The following is a 12411-nucleotide window of genomic DNA, read 5'->3' on the forward strand; positions in this document are numbered from 1 at the left end:
AAGGAGAAACTTCCACACTGCCTTTCCCCTCGGCTGACAATGATCAGAGATTTATTTTCTTAAATCATCAGTGGGCATTGAGGAAGGTTGACCCCTCCTTGGAAGCAACAATGGCTGTTGTCCACCCTCAGCACAGTGACCAGACTGTGCCAGGAGGAACATCATTCTGTGAAACACTAAAAGAGAAGCCAATGTGAAGCGGTGTCTTTCACAACCAAAGCACTCTGCAGTCAGCAGAGTGTTTGATTCAAAGCTCTCAGTTAAAAGCACCATAGAACTATTCATAAAGGAGAAGGGTTGCTTCCTGGCCCACAATTCTGAGACAAATTCATTCACACATTTAATTTATTGTTCAGGAACTAGTGTTTTGTATAAAATATTCTGCAAAAATAGTCTGCTGAATGCCAAACTTCAAGAAGTAATCATTGCCTGCTTTAAGTATGCTATATTTGCGCTCATATATGACCATAAGAGCAGAATTAGGCCATTCAGCCCATCAAGTTTGCTGCACCATTTCATCATGGCTGATTTATTATCCCCAGCAATCCGTTCTCCTGATTTCACCGTGTCCTTTGACCCCCCACTTACTAATCAAGAACCCATCAACCTCCAGTGCCTTTTACAATCTCTCACCACATTCCAAATCATTTTGCTGCTATTTTTGAAGACACTTGAAGTGTACTTACTGCTCACTGACAAGTCCCTGGAGGCGATACTGAAAATTGAAGCTCAAAGTTCAAAGACTGAAGTCAGAGAGCCCAGGAAGCGAGGCCTGATGTCTGAATCCCTGGGTCTGTGAGTCTGCGAGTCCACCAGGGAATTTGAAGGCCTGATGTCTGTGAGTCCTCTGGGGGCTGGAGGTCTGGAGGCATCCTGTCCAGGGGTTGAAGGTCTATCTGTGTGTACGGGTGGGAGGGAGGAAAGGGGTTTGTCCTGCTAAACATGATGGACATGCTATGATGGCACTGACATGTGTGGAGATTCTTGCGGGCTGCTCCCATCACATCCTTAGTGTGCGTTGCTTATTAATGCAAACAACACATTTCATTGTATGTTTCGATGTACATGTGATAAATAAGTTAATCTGAATCTGACTCCAAATTTGAATCTTCTGTTCAAGTGCCACATAATGGTGTGAGCAGGTTACTGCAATTCATTGCCAAAAGGTCAAGGGATGCTCGGATAACCTGCCAAAAGAACTTGGCGGGTAAAGCACGTTTCTGTCCCACTGTGTTCTTCCAGTAGATTATTTTCTGCTCCAGATTTCAGCATCTACAGTACCCCACTCAGAAGATTATAACTGGTGGATTTGGACAGTGAAAGGTCAATCTCGACTTGGAAACATTTTTATTATGAACAGATGTGAATTGACTGTATGGAACTGAAGTCAAATAAATATCAAACCCGCTGAGGCTATCGGGTAAGAACATCAAAAGCAGGAGCAGAAGGCAATCTGCCCGTTACTCGCTTCCTGAGGAAACTGAGGTCATTTAGAGTGTGCAGGCCTCTCCTTCACACTTTCTACCAGTCTGTTGTCGCCAGTGCAATCTTCTACTCGGTGGTGTACCGGGGGAAATGGCATCTCAACACAACTGATGCCAGCAGGCTCAGTAAACTGACTATAAAGGCTGGCTCTGTCGTAGGGGTCAAACTGGACGCATTGGAGGTTGTGGTAGAACAAAGGTCCCAACAGGAAATCCTGGAAATTCTGGGCTATGCTTCTCACCCTCTGCAAGCCACCCTGACTGAATAGAGGAGCACTTTTGGTAATGGACTAAGACAACTGCGCTGCTCCAAAGAATGCTACATGAGGTCATTCTTACCCTCGGCCATTAGGCTCTATAACGACTCAACCTGTAACCCGGGAGGTGATGACCCTCTCCTATTGGACTGTTTAAGATAACTTATTTTTATTTATTCTTCTTACTTCTCTCTAAGATTGAGATCAATAAAGTGTCTATCTATCTTCACTCAATGAGATTGAGATTAATTTGCCCTATTTTTTCTGCACGTTGCCCTGTCAACATTGGCAGCCCCATTGATCAAAATGTCTGTCCCAGCCATGAGTGTGTTAATGTGTCAGCCTCAGCATCCCTCTGGAAAGGAGGATCTGGGGTTCACAGCCCTTTGAGGAAAACACGGTAATGTAATGCTATTGCAGAACCAGTGACCTAGGCTCTTTTCCCACCACTGTCTGTAAGGAATTCGTGCATTCTCTCTGTGACCACACGGGTTTCCTCTGGGTGCTCTAATACCCCCCCACATTCCAAAGATGTTCAGGTTAGTAGGTTAATTGGTCACATGGGCAGTGTGGGCTTGCTGGGCCAACAAGAGAACTATCTTTCAGCATCTTCCCAATCAAGCCCCCTCAGAATCCTTTATCTTTCAATGAGATCCCCTCTCATTCTCCCAAACTCCAATGAGATTCAGCACAATCCGTACAATCCTTCCCGCCCACAAGGACAGTAGAGGACCTGAAGTTCACAAGAACTCAGTTGTTTCCATCACTCCGGAGAAAAGAGCACAAGTTTCGTCCAAGGCACAAGAGATTCTGCAGATGCTGGAGATCTTGAGTGACACGTGCAAAATGCTGGAGGAACTCAGCAGGTCAGGCAGCGTCTGTGGAGGGAAATGAACAGTTGGCATTTTGGGCCGAGACCTTTCATCACAACTGGGAATGAAGAGGGCAGAGTGCAAGCTCGAAGAGCCAGAGACCAGCAGAAATCACAGAGGGAAAGCAGTGAGAGAGGGTCTCACCGAACTCCTGCCGAAGAGTGGAGTTAAACATGGGCATACCTCAAAGTCTCAGCACAGTATCAAATCATAGACACAAATGATTCTGCAGATGCCGGAAATCTTATTTCCCTCCACGGATGCTGCCTGACCTGCAGAGCACATCCAGCATTTTGCGTGTGTTGCTCCAGATTTCCAGCATCTGCAGAATCCCTTGTGCCTACCTGCAACACGTGAATAAACTCTTACCTTGGAATGCACCTCCCAGGGTGAAGATGAAGACTCCTTCGGCCAGATTTGGGAACAGCTTCTTTCCAACTGTGATAAGACTGCTGAATGGATCCTGACCCGGATCTGGGCCAGACCCTCCAAATATCCCGACCTGCCTCTCGGTTTTTTTGCACTACCTTACTTTCCATTTTTCTATTTTCCATTTATGATTTATAATTTAAATTTTTAATATTTACTTTTTTTTACTATTTTTAACATTTAATATTCATAATCCAGGGAGCGTGAAGCGCAGAATCAAATATCACTGTGATGATTGTACGTTCTAGTACCAATTGTTTGGCGACAATAAAGTGTAAAGTATAAAGTATAAAGATGCCTTCCTCCATGTGCGTCTCATCATCAGCTGACCAATGCACACCACCTTCTCTCAGGAGAAGTTTTTGAGTAAGAATTGGCAGCTTTAATTTGCTTCATTAGAGCTATAAGGTACAATACAGGAAGAGCCAGGGGCAATAACCTTGTAAGTTTATGACAGGGAGGTGGAGGTGGCTCTTATTTGCCTGAACTTGCTCTCAGGGGTGAATTATTTTTTTGCATGTCAACACACAAGTTTAAGCTCCTGTTTCTTTGTGCCCTCCCTCAGGTAATATGTTCATTAAACAGCAATCACTGTGCCCACCACTCCACACCTTTACTTAAGTGCAGGGAAAGGACCGTGATGGTGGCCAAAGCAGGAATCATTCTTGAAAGCCCCACAGAGTTTCACTATGCTGTGCCATGCTAGAATCTATCTAGCTCCATGTATATCTGTCCAGCTCTGTCCATCCATCCCTGTCTGCAGGGCACTGGACTTGGAAATGGAATTGGTTTATTATTGTCACATGCACTGAGATACAGTGACAAGCTTGTCTTGTATACTGTTCATGCAGATCAGAGCATCGCACAGTGCACTGTAGGAGTACAAGGTAAAACAATAGCAGAATGCAAAATGAAGTGTAACAGTTGGGTTGAGTTGATCTCCGATCTTGGCACTTTACTTGCAAACATTCCGTCACCGTGCGAGGAGACACTGTCAGTGCGTTGTTGTTTGTGGTGTGTCCTCCAAATGCTTGGTCTTTATATACTTTTTCAATCAGCCAGTTAGTTGGGCATCGTTACAGAAACTCAGTTGTGATGAGGGAGAGGAAGTCTCGTCGCTGATTTGCTGTGTGGTGAACTTTGTGCGTTGTGGTCTGGAATTTTGCCCGCATCGGCTCATAAATAGGATCGAGGTCGGCATGTTCGTTTACAGAATTATTCGCAGAGAACCTCATTTCTCGGAATTCTCTGGCATGCTGCGTGTTCACTTGCGCCATGACTTTCACTGATGCCCAGTTGATTTTGTGCTCCTTGATCTTCATGGGTAGAGAGTAGAGACAGTTGGTCAGGCCGCTTCACAGCCAGTTGATGCTGGTGGATGCTTGTGGAGAGTTTTCTCCCTGTTTGGCCGACGTTACGACACAATACATATGTGTTTGATGAGTCCTGATGAAGGGTCTCGTCCCGAAACGTTTACTCCCCTCCATAGACACTGCCTGACCTACTTGAGTTCATCCAGCACTTTGAGTGTGTTAGTGATTCATTAAAGCCACTCACAGCTTGGAAGTTTTGTTAGGCTGTACCATGTGAAACAGCTCGGCACAAATACAGAAGGACCTTTTCTGCTCCCCCAGAAGGAGCTCGCCACATTCCTTTGCTGCTGAAGCTGTTTCTCAGGAGCATTGCTTCATCTTTCTGTGACAAGCAGTGCTTTGTCACAGTGTCAGCTGCAGCCCAATCCGGTGAGCTCTTGCCTGGGCTCAGATCCCACTCCCTCCCTACATTCGGAATATAAAAATCTCGGCCAATACGCCAATGAGAGTGCTTTAACAGTCAGAGGGCACCTGGTAAGGTATCAACCCAAGGCCCACTCTCTCAAAGGTGGACATATTGGATGAATGAACGTCCTTATAGTCAAGTCAAGTCACTTTTATTGTCATTTCAACCATAACTGCTGGTACAGAACATAGTAAAAGTGAGACAACGTTTACCAGGACCATGGTGCAACATGAAACAATACAAAAACTACATTGAACTACGTAAGAAAAAAACACAAAAACGACACTAGACTACAGACCTAAACAGGACTGCATAAAATGCACAAAACAGTGCAGGCACTACAATAAATAATAAACAAGGCAATAGGCACAGTACAGTAGGTTGGTGTCAAGCCAGGCTCTGGGTATTGAGGAGTCTGATGGCTTGGGGGAAGAAACTGTTACATAGTCTGGTCATGAGAGCTACATGGAGTGCTTTAAGATTAGTTTTTTTTTGCCTCACGTATATCAAACATAGAGTGAAAAGCACCATTTGTGTTGTCAGATCAGTGAGGATTGTGCTGGAGGCAGCCGGACCGTGTCGCCACCTTCTGGTTATTTAGAGATACAGTGCACAACTGGTCCTCCTGGCCCAACAGGCCACACCACACAGCAACCCACGTAAATAACCCTCGCCGAATCACCAGACAGTTTATAATCGCCAATTAACCTACTAACTGGTACGACTTTGGACTGTGGGAGGAAACCGGAGCACCCGGAGGAAACCCCTGCAGTCACGGGGAGAACGTACAAACTCCTCACAGGCAGTGCCAGGATCGAACTCTGAACTCCGATGCCCGGACATCACACTACCGTGGCGCCCACAACTCAATAATCCTAAGCAATACATCTTTGGAACAGGGGAGGAAACCCGAGCACCCGGAGGAAACCCACGCGGTCATGGGAATAATGTACCAACTCCTTATGGACAGCGGTGGGAATTACAAAGGATTCTACAATTCAAAGGGTTGAACCTTAACAGCGTTACACTCAGTGCTACCCTACCATGCCGATCATTATTATGTCTAGCATAGGGGCGTAATCCACACAAATCATGCGCCATATTTGTCAACTGCACTTTACAAGTACCTGATTCATTGTGAAGTGTTTCTGGATGGCCTGAAATGAACACAAAGGACACTGGAGGAACTCGGCATCCATGGAAAAGAGTAAGCAGTCAATGTTTTGGGCCAAGACCCTTCATCAAGACTGAGAAGGAAGGGGGAAGATGCCAGAATAGAGAGGAGAAGGAAATAGGTGAAGCCAGGTGGGTGAGAAAGGTCAAGGGCTGGAGAAGAAAGAATCTGAGAGGAGAGAAGAGTGGACAACAGGAGTAGGGGAAGGAGGAGGGGACCCAGGGGGAAGTAATAGGCAGGTGAGAAGAAGTGAAAGGTCAGAGTGGGGAAGGGGGGGGGGAGAAGTTTGTTCTCTGGAAGAAGAAATCAATATTTATTCCATCAGGTTGGAGGGTACCCGGGCGGAATATAAGGTGTTGCTCCTCCACCCTGAAGGTGGCCTCCTCCTGGTGCAAGAGGAGGCCGTGGGTCAACATGTCAGAATGGGAATAGGAATCAGAATTAAAATGTTTGGCCACCAGAGTCCCTCTTGTGGCGGATGGTGCAGAGATGCTCAGCGAAGTGGTCCCCCAATTTATGACGGGTCTCACCAACGACATGATACGCATGATAGACCTGAAGCCCCTCCCTTCACTTCGGCAGCTCCTATCCTTTCTTTTACATGCTCTTTTGACTGCCACTTGACTGCTTTAACTCACTTCCCCCCCGTCGGTTGGTCAAAAAGGCTGGAGCTGCATCAGCATCTGCCTTGTCAAACAGGGAAGGAGATGACGTGACCTAGTCCATCCTTGGCCCAACCGAAGAGCTGTCCTTTCAATCGATTCCCCTCCTCTTCCTCCCATGTTTGCCTGTGAATGAACAAAGCCAAAAGAAAGGAATAAAAATCCCCTTGGGGAGAAAAAAAATCAGTCATGGAAAATGAAAGTTCATTGCGTGAGGATCAGAGACTAATTTTATTCACTATGTACTGTGCATTTACATGCTTCAGGAATTTTCTGTGGTGGGTTGGTCGGAGTGTGACATGCAACAAATATCAACAACAGCCTTTCTAAGGAATTGGTTGGACTGCACTTGGACTACTGTGAGCAGTTTTGGGCCCATTATCTTAGAAAAGATGTGCTGGCGTAGGAGAGGGCTCAGAGGAGGTTCATAAGAATAGTTTTGGAAGTAAAAGGGTTAACATGTAAGAAGTGTTTGATGACTCTGGGTCTGTATTCGCTGCAGTTTAGAAGAATGGTGGAGGGGGGTTCTCATTGAAACCTATTGAATATTGAAAGGCCTAGATAGAGTGGATGTGGAGAGGATGTTTCCTATAGCGGGGGAATCTAGGAACAAAGGGCACAGGCTCAGAAAGAATGGATGTCCCTTTATTACAGAGGTGAGGAGGAATTTCTTCATCGGGGAGGTGGGGAGTCTGTAGAATTCATTGTCACAGACGGCTGTGGAGGCCAAGTCATTAGTTAAGTTTAAAGCTGAGGTTGATAGGTTCTTGATTGTTCAGGGCATCAAAGGTTACAGGGAGGAGGCTGGAGAATGGGGTCGAGAGGGATAAGAAATCAGCCATGATGCAATGACAGATCAGACGCAATGGGCTGAATGGCCTAACCCAACTCCCATGTCTTATGGCCTTATGCCTAATTACAAAGAATTATATAAAAAATGAAGTTAGACCTTAAAGTATGAATATGCAATGAATTAAGTATTTAAAATTTCAAACATAATTTTCGATGTGTGTGCGAAGCCCAGGACACAGTTCCTATGCACACAAGACCACACGTACAGTATAAATGTTTTGGAGTAAATTTCTGTGGTTTAAGGGAAGCAGCAAACATTAAAAACTTTCCTTTAAGTTCTTTCTCCCATTGAGATCTGTTCAAAGCCCACGCAGAATGTGTAATGCATCCTTCAACCCATTAACGTGCGATAACTACGAATTGCTTTTGATTGCCCCATGACTTGGACTTCAGTAGCATCCAGCCTACAACCTCATCTGATTCACTTCGAACCCTGCCACAAAGCAACGGCTGCCCATAACACTGCCGTAAGACGTACAATACAGAGGACGGAACGAGACCCAAAAGCTACGGGGAAAGCATTACTCCATTTTGCCAGCACGCAGTAATATTGTTATTCAGAGTGGGGAGGTACCGTAGCGGTTAGCAGAATCCCTTTACAGCACCAGTGATCACTGAACGGGGTTCGACTCCCACCGCTGTCGGTAAGGAGTTTGTACATCCTCCCCCCTGCCTGTGTGGGTTTCCACCGGGTGCTCCCGTTTCCTCCCACATTCCAAGGACTGCTGGTTAAGGTTTGTGAGTTGTGGGAGTACTATGTTGGTGCCCGAAGCGTGGCGACACTAGCGGGCTGCCCCCAGCATGTCGCAAATGACGCACTTCACTTATGGTCTGAAGTTTCATGTATACGTGACAAATAAAGCTGACATTTTAAAAAAATATTCTTATTAGTTTTTTTAAATAAACGGAGCTTAGTATAAAGGAGGTTTGTGCCGTGCATAACAGATGTATCAAATGTACAATTCACACCTATGAGAGAGATGCACCCACAGTACAATCATGCTTTGGTTGTCTCCCTGCCCCGACCCACCCCTCCCAATCCCCATCTCCAAGCCATCATTGCATTAGCAAAAAGGGTTAAACAGAACCTTTGTCCCCACAGAGCTGCATTGGTATAGAGAAGGTGTATTTTCCTAATACATGGACTGCTGTATGTTTACAAGTCTGAGTCCGTAGAATTTTACCGGGAAATGCTGGAGGTCAGGGATTTATGTGCAGAGGAAAGGAAGAAAGGATGGACCTTTAGTTTGGCTGGGAATTCTGAAAATATTCAGGAAAGGGTCCCCACACCTTTTTCAACTTTATGTCCGAGTTGAGAATTGAATAATGGATCTTCTCAAGGTGTAGACTAGACATGATGTCCCTGAGCCACTGAGCGTGGGTGGGCAGGGCAGCATCCCTCCACCTGAGCAGGACTGCGCGCCTGGCCAACAGAGAGGCAAAAGACAGTGTGCGATGTTTAGTTGAACTTAGGTGCGTGTCCCCCTCTCCGGCGGTGCTGAAAAGAGCAATCAAAGGGTTAGGTTCCAAATTATAATTAAGTATATGGGATAGAGTTTGGAAAACATCTTTCCAGTACTTTTCCAAGCTAGGGCATGTCCAGTACATGTGAATAAGGGAAGCCTCGCCCCTAAGCTGACATTTTTTTAAAAAATGTTTCATCATATAAAAGAAATATTGCTAATTGTTTATTCATGCAGAGAATTCTGCTGAAGCACAAGTGATTGCCAGATGAAAGGTGGCATCAATGAAGACGATAAAGCTTTGTGGGCAAATTACTGATGAGTACTCTCAAGGAAAGGACAATGATGCCAACGCATGAATTCAGAACCGACCACTGTGACTGGTGAACTTACGTTCAATTAATCAAATGTAACTGGAATTAAAAGGAAGCATACACCCAGTGGCCACTTTATTAGGTACACCTGCTCATTAATGCAAATATCTCATCAGCCAATCAGGCGGCAGTAACTCATCACACAAAAGCATTCAGACATGGTCAAGAGGTTCAGTTGTTGTGCGGACACAACATCACTTCTGGTAAGATGGCAGTGCGTTTGAATGCAGCGGCTTCTCAGGGGCCAACCAAAGGTGCACTTTTCTTTTTAAAGTGTGCTTGTTTAATGATTGTAAGACTATACTGGACTCCAAGGACTATGGGTACAGCAGGTCTACTGCATCAGTGATCTGCTCGTTGTTCAGAGCAGCCAGCCGGGGTGTTGAAGGAGTTGGGGGATGGGTTGGAGAAGGAGAAGCCAGTGAACGGCCCAGAGAGGGTTTAGAGGTGCTGACCTGGGTGCAGACTGTGTTGCGGCCTGCATCAGAATTGGTGTGTGAAAGCAGTGTGCAGTGTAACCGTGAGTTACACGTTTTAGATTGCAAGACTCTGTTGGACACTGATAATATAAGATGCTGCAGGCCAGTTCCCCTTGTTTGGTGGAGAGACAGATGGCGAGGCAGCAGCGTGGCCTCTGTTGTAGTGAGGTCCAGACCTCAAGCCACGGGCTTCTCTGCTGCTGCAGTCCAGGTGAGGAGACGGTGGAGGCGGTGTAACGTGGCATCCGTGCTCAGTTGGGTGCTGCCCCCCAGTGTTTGGCTGGTGGAATGACAGGCTGGATTGCCATCAATTTGAATATTGCTCAGGGTCTTGGACTATACATGTGTTTTCTTGTGTAAAGATGTGTTTTTTTTTTCTCTCTTGCTATTTTGACTGTACGAGGGGTGATTGATAAGTTCGTGGCCTAAGGTGGAAGGAGTCAATTTTAGAAAACCTAGCACATTTATTTCTCCTACATGTACCCACTTAGTCCAGCAGTCATGGAGCATACGGATCCCTTCTTTGTAGAAGTCAGCGTCTTGGACCTCCAGGTGGTCCACAGCAGGGGTGATTGATAAGTTTGTGGCCTAAGGTAGAAAGAGATGAGTTATTAACTTCAAAATTTCTGCATTTTCAAAGAGTTGAACTGCACGTGCATGTAACGAGGGCTGTATAACTCATCTCCTTCTACCTTAGGCCACAAACGTATCAATCACCCCTGCTGTGGACCACCTGGAGGTCAAAGACGCTCTCGTTACATGCGCGTGCAGTTCAACTCTGAGTGATAATGCAGAAAGTTTGAAGTTAATAACTCATTTCCTTCAACCATAGGCCATGAACTTAACAATCACCCCTGCTGTGGACCACTTCTACAAAGAAGGGATCCGTATGCTCCATGGCCGCTGGACTAAGTATGCACATGTAGGAGAGGACTATGTTGAAAAATAAATGTGCTAGGTTTTCTAAAATTGACTCCTTCTACCTTAGGCCACGAACTTATCTATCACCCCTGGTACTGTGTGTTATTCACCATGGCCCCAGAGGAATGCTATCTCATCTGACTGTATCCATGTATGGTTTGAATGATAATTAAACTTGATTTGATTTGATTAGACCATAAGACATAGAAGCAGAGTTAGGCCATTTGGCCCATCGAGTCTGCTCCACCATTCAATCCTGTCTGATCTTTTTTTCCCTTCCTCAGCCCCACTCCCCAGCCTTCTCCCCATAACCTTTGATGTCGTGTCCAATCAAGAAATTAGAATGGGTAAGAAATGTGATCTGTGTGATTTTAGCCATGGAATGATTGTTGGTACCACATGGGGTAGTTTAAGTATCCTAGGATCCTCACGCACAACAGTCTCCAGAGCAGGGGTTCCCGACCTTTTTTATGCCATGGGCCAATACCATTTAGCAAGGGCTCCGTGGACCCCAGGTTAGGAATTCTAGAGTGTAGTTCACAGAGAATGGTGTTAATGAGAGAGGTCAGAGGAGAACGTCCAGACTGGTCGAAGCTGACAGGAAGGAGACAGTAACTCAAATAACCATGCGTTACAACATTGGTGTGCAGTAGAGCGTCCCTGAACGCTCAACACTTCAAAATTGAAGTGGGTGGGCTACAGCAGCAGAAAACCACGAACATACACTCAGTGGCCACTTTATTAGGTACAGGAGGTCCCTAGTAAAGTGGTCACTCAGTGTATGTACCAGTGAACAGAAAGCTAGTAGGTTATAAAAACTCTATTGGCCTTCCAAACTTAGGGAAGGAATTTGGTGTCCACATGATTAACTCTACATGGTGGTTCTTAGCTATCCTCTCCGATGGTCTCCCAAGCCAATCGCCTCAAACAACACATGGGATATAGACGATGGCTGTTGATTCCCTGTGTCACCCAAACATACTAAAATAATTTGATTGGACATCTTGTAGCTGGTTTCCTCTTATAAAAATGCATAAATAAAATACAAATAGTAACTTTCAGAGTGGGAAGGGTTTTACCAGGGGACCCAGCTTATTGATGCAATTACAAAGGAGTCACGTCAGCGTCTATATTCCATTGCAAGTTGAGGAGATATGGTTTGTCACCGAAGACTACAGATTCTACAGGTGTACCGTGGAGAGCATTCGAACTGGTTGCATCGCTGTCTGGTATGGAGGAGCTACTGCACAGGATCAGAAAAAGCTGCAGAAAGTTGCAAACTCAGTCAGCTCCATCATGGAAACTAGCCTCCCTGGCATCCAGGACATCTTCAAAAGGCGATGCCTCAAAAAGGTGGCATCCATTGTTAAGCACCCCGTCACACAGCAACTACCTTCAGAGAGGAGGTACAGGAGCCTGAAGACACACAATGCTTCGGGAGAAATTCTTCCCCTCCGTCCTCAGATTTCTGAACAGACACTGAACCAACCCATGAATACTACCTCACTATTTTTGCACTATTTAATTTTGAATATTTCTTATTGTAATTTATAGTATTTTTTATAGATTGCACTATATTGCTGCTGCAAAACAACAAAGGGTAGTGATACTAAACCTGATTCTAAACTGTACTCTTCTCCGATCTGACGCTGCCTTTAGAATCTT

The sequence above is a fragment of the Mobula hypostoma genome, chromosome 23 (assembly GCF_963921235.1).
Source record: "Mobula hypostoma chromosome 23, sMobHyp1.1, whole genome shotgun sequence".
NCBI lineage: Eukaryota > Metazoa > Chordata > Chondrichthyes > Myliobatiformes > Myliobatidae > Mobula > Mobula hypostoma.